The following is a 5,642-nucleotide window of genomic DNA, read 5'->3' as shown; positions in this document are numbered from 1 at the left end:
TCCACTGTTTTCTCTTTGATTTACTTCATAATCATACTTCTTTATCTTCTGATGTTTTCTAAATATAAAATTAATGCATGCCCAATTTTCTCTCCTGCGTAAGAAACCTAAATGTTCAGTGAAGTCATCTGCTCCTTAATGAATAGGTAAAGTTGGCTCAAGTCTTCATTCCATGATTTACGTAGGGTCCAGTGTTCTGGACTTGAGTCTAAGCTCTGTTTATACTAGATCTGTAATTTGGAGCAAATTACCTAAGCTTCTTGAGCCATTTTCCAGTTTGTTCCCTGAAGCTCGATAGGTTTATGGGAGAACCAAATGGAAAAAAGTAAAAAATACTTTAAAACTAGAAAGTATGATGCAAATAACATGTTGGTTTTTACAAATTTCTTTCTAGTCACAAAAACTTTTCGTAAGAAATTCCTACGTCTCAGTATATAAAAATAGATAATGAAGAGCTTCTTTGATTAATGCAGAGTTACCTCCAACCCCAAGTGGCCTGTGATGTGCCTTCAGATAAACCCCAGGGTACAGGGAGGTAGAAAGTACCTGGTCTATTCTTAGATGATTTCCAAGTGCTTTCATCTAAGAAACCCAAGGGAAAATGGCCAAGGAAACTTTATAGGGCTGGAAAGTGGCAAAGAAAAACTATAGGATAGGCTAAGTGGCAAAGAAAAACTCAACACATTCTACCCTGCGCATACTAATTTAATGAGGACTGTCCAGCGCCTGTCCTCAGAAGATGACACTAAGGGAGGGGAAGAATGGGGGCTCTGAGAGTCATCTAAACATACCCCCTGAGCACTTGCTGTCTGCCAGGTGCTTTGCTAGATGCTAGGGATAGAGTGGTGGACAAAACCAGCTATAACCCCGTTCTTATGTACCAGCTGGGGAGTTTGACCTAAACCAGACAATCCCAAAAGTTAATGTAATTGTCACATGACTTCTGTCACTACATCTGCCTCTCATAAAGACTCTGATGATTACATTTAAGGCCCAGCCTGATAATCCAAGATAATCTCTATTTTGAGATTCAAGGTATTTATGATTCCTTAATTTAATTATTTAATTTAATATATCCAGTGTCTTTTTCTAGGGATAAGGACTTGGACATCTTTGGGGTCCATTACTCAGGCTACCGTGTAAGGCAGGGAGGGAAAGAGATCATGGATGTTGTCTGAGTTCTGACTGGCAAATTGGGTAGATGAGATGTGCTGAGATGGATTAGTGGTCACAAAACTCAGTTTTGGTCATATGGAGTTTGAGGTGCCTTTGAGACATCCAAGAGCAACTGTCTGTTAATCAGTTTAGAAATACAGATCTGGAGTCCAGAAGAAAGGTCCAGGCTAGAAATATAAATGTGAGAATCATTGTGGTGGAATGCAAATAATGGCATTGGAAGGAATAAGATTGCGCAGGGGAGGAATACAGAATCAGGGAGAGGAGCACCCAAGACCAAGCTTTGAAGAACGCTTGGAGAACGATGAAGTAATAATTTTCAGGAAGGATCCAGAGAGACAGGAAGAAAACAAGTACATTTCCGAAACCTCAGAAGCCAAGGAAGAGATGATTTCAAGGAGAAGGGAGTTATCACCTCTGCCCAAAATGTCTAAAGCCTCAAGTAAATTGAGGACTGAAAATGTCCATGAAATTTATCGCCTGAACTCCTATGGCAGAGTGATGAGAGCAGAAGGCTCCTTAGGTGGGAATTGGTTGAGGGGTGGATGGATGGGAAGAAAACAGAGCAAATATAGAAAATTCTAGCATATGCATATATATGATTCTCATTAGATATTACATATCCGTACTCATCTTTCAGATCTCATTTCAATCATGACTTCTTTAGGGGAGCTTTACCTGACCGCTCGACCTTCACTTTACATGTTCTCAGAGCCCTATTTCTCTTCCTATGATGCCCTGATCAAAGGCTATGGAAAAATATTCATGTGATTATTTTATCTATGTCATTCTCTCCTATTGCCCATGGAAATTCTTTGAAAGTGGGTTCTGGATCAGTTTTTGCTCACCATTGTATCCCAGAACAGTCCGAAGCTGGCACATAGTAGGAATATGACTGAATTTAATGAATGAAAAAATGATCAAATGAATACTATAGTTGTACATTGCACAAGTGGAAGCATTTCTAGAAAGACGCTTACTGTAATTAAGAGTGCACAGACTTTGAACTCAGACACCCAGAGTTCTGAATCCAGAACCTCGTTTTCTAGTTACATGGCTTTGGTCCCACAGTGATTCTGCCTTGTCAAGCGATGCCAATTAGACAAGCAAAACGAGTGCTATATATGAAATTTTCAAGAGCATTAGTTTGGTAAACCAGAAACTAAAAGTGAGGGCGAGTGAAGGGGTCGGGGAGAGAGACACAGACACAGAGAGACAGTATCTGGCGTAGAGTGGCGACTTAAAAAAAGCCCGCCCCTTAGTCCTGTTGTGTTTCATTTTGTCCTTAGCCTGTTGTGGCTGGGCCCTTGTAGCTGCGTGAGGAATGATTTCCTAATTAGAGATGTCTTTCTTGGTGGACGCTTGTACCTGCTGATGTTGATGCGGGCTCTAAGTGTCTGAGCAGAGAGGTGAGGACTGAGAGAACCAGGCCCTCCTGCATGGGGGCTTCACCTTCTCCTTCCTGACGCCATTCCAGCTGGGCACCTGGCAAAGCAAAGCTAAGCATTCCTCCAGGGTGCCCACACCTCTGTGATCACATGCAGAGATGGGCTGCCTGCTGGAAATCTGGAGTAATTTCTGTTTATTAATTTGTACCCCTGTAATTAAACAGCCATATTAATTAGCATTTCTGCTATGTGCCTTCCCTTTTCATGTTAGAGTTGAAGCTCAGAGTAATTATTTATGTGATTTCTCAATTTGTTTTGGTTCTGTTTTCCCAAAGTGATACTTTTGCAAAATTCATGTATAGCACTTGTTTTGCATGTCTGATTGTCAGCTCTTGACAAGGCAGGATTGCTGGGGGAGCAAATTCATCAGACGGCGTCTGTGTTCTGGGTGGTAGGTAATTCAGAGCACCTAGTCTTTCTGATGAATTTGCAGTCTCCATGCACACTGCCAGTGGGTCTTGCGTTGTTTTATAGTGTGTGTGTGTGTGTGTGTGTGATTTTGTTGTGCATATGGGAATGTTTAAGTTTTTTGTTGGACAATTATTCAGCTTTGTTTGGTACAGTCATCACAATGAGCCACCATTTTGTTTTCCTAGAATTGGGTTAGAATAGTGGATATAACCTGCACAGCATGGAGGGAGATTGAGAACTTCATGGCTTGGTTTGGGGCCCTTCTTTTTGACAGATGTTCCCTTTCATGGCCGATGGGAATAATTCCCTCCATGGGCATTTGTGGAACATGTGGAAGCAACTACTGTCACTCAAGGTGAGCTAGGCTCTGGTCCTTGTCTCTGAAGCAATTATTACCCCCTAGAGAAATAAGGTCAAAATAATTAATGGGTCAACCCAAGATACCCCGAAACACACAAGAGCAGGCAGCCAATAGAATATAATGCTGTATTGATGATATTAATGACAAAGGGGAAGATATTAAAAAACACTAGGCAGGGAGTTGGGAGAGGAAGGAGGGGAGGAAGGAAGTGAGCATTTATAGTATTGTTGGTATGTGCTGGACACTTTGTAGACAGATTATCTTTTCATCTACAGTGACCTGGCAGCTTTGGCGTCTAGCCCTGTACCTCAGATCCATTTTATATATGTGAAAGTAAAGGCTCATTGAGTGACTCATCCAGGACTATCTGCTAGAAGTTATCACAGGCAGATTCAAACCTCAGCCTGTCTGATTCCAGAGCCCGTGCACCCTCCAGTCTCCCATGCAGCGGCACTCAACACTAATTATTAGCATGTGTTTTAGAGAACATGAAAGAATTTACCGTGAATTTTCAATTAGCTGACAATCTACTATATGCAAGTTTCTGATGTGGGGATGCACAATGTGCAGTGCACTGTGGGAAGAGCATAGATTCGGAGTCAGAATGAAGTAGTCAGAAACCTTTAAGATAGTAGTAATAGTAGCTGCTATGGTTGAGCTTTGCGCCAGGCTTGTTCAAAACATTCTATGTTCACAGTCCCATTTGATCTGCACAGCTGCTGCCTAGGATAGGTACCATTATTTATCCCCATTTGATAGATGAAGAAACTGAGACATAGAATGGTAAATGGAGAAGCAGGGGAAAGATGTGTTACTGTTGTCATCCTGAGCCTGGCTGACGGAGGCCTGCAGGGAGTGGGGGTACCGTGAACGACTGGGCCTGTTCTAGCTGGGAGCCAGGCGGATGGAACTGTAATGTCCATGGCAAGCTCTGGGCTTAGTGCTCCAGGTGGTGCCGAGGGCTCCATGTGGGAGGCTGAATGACGCTCTGAGGACATAGGGCCATTCCCAGTAGAACCCAGGCATGCCCAGTGGGATAAGTGAAGCCTGGAGAGAAAGCATTGAGCTGTGGTCCAGCAGCAGGATGGTCAGTGAAAAAGACAGGAAAGAGCACGGGCTCTGGAATCAGGCTAAACCTGGTTCAGGTCTTGACCTCATAACTTACTCAGTGTGTGACAAGCAAAACACTTAGCCTACCTGAGCCTAATACCCTCTTCTATAACATATGGGACCAGGACTTACCTTGCAGGGCTGTAATGAAGATTATATAAGGTTTTACCTGAAAAGATGCCAGATCAGTGCTTGGCACAGGATGGACACTTTATAAATACTTGAGGAAGAATGAAAAGGAAAGAAGGAATCCAAATGGGGAAATCATGGAATGCTTCAAGAACGAGATGGCATTTGAATTGGACCTTAAAAGACAGGTAGAGTTTATCTGGCTTTTATGCGAACAAAGGCCAGAGATAAGGGCAGGATGAGCCTTCTCTAGGTACCCTTTGGGGTGGGCCAAACTGCCCAGAATACTCTGTGAGGCTCTGGGAGGTCTGGACAAAAGGAGAAGCAGCATCCTCTGTGGGTTCTATGCCATGGTCCTTGATCCGGTTAATACTGACTGAGAATCTACTATGAGCCATACTCTGTGCCCAGCGGGTGCACGTAGTATCCCCTACTTCCTCGTATGAGAAAGTCGGTTTTAAAGAGATCGAATGGCATGTCTAGGGTCGCATTGAGACTGAGTGGCAGAGCAGGTCTGGACTCTAAGCCCTTTCATTACATCACCTTCATCTTGCAGCTTGAACTTGTAAAGATGAAGCCCCAGAGCTGTCTCCAGCGCTGGAGCCATTGTCCTTTTCCAAAGAATGGGGGTTCGGCTGGCGCGTGCAGCTGAGCTTCCCGATGAAGATGTGCCTGCCCTTCCAGAGGCAGTCCTCTTGATACCTGGCACAACATTTCAAATTCTAATCGTGGAAATAATTTGGAAGAAGACGAAGGTTATTATTTATTTAGGGGGCTTAATCAACAGAGGCCCTCTCTGGCTTTAATAAATGAAATGTGTTGCACAGAACGGGGATCACTGAGGCATGAGATTCTGTGTCTGTCCATGAAGAGTTTTGAATAATTTACATTCTGGAAAGATATTTTATGACAGTGCTTATAATCTTCTTATTGGTTCAAAACCAACATTTACAGTAGATATCTTTGAACCGATGCAGCTGATAAGCTTATCTCTTTATTATGTGACA

Source organism: Pteropus vampyrus, unplaced genomic scaffold (genome assembly GCF_000151845.1).
Source record: "Pteropus vampyrus isolate Shadow unplaced genomic scaffold, Pvam_2.0 Scaffold394, whole genome shotgun sequence".
Classification (NCBI taxonomy): domain Eukaryota; kingdom Metazoa; phylum Chordata; class Mammalia; order Chiroptera; family Pteropodidae; genus Pteropus; species Pteropus vampyrus.
This window is presented reverse-complemented; position numbering follows the sequence as displayed.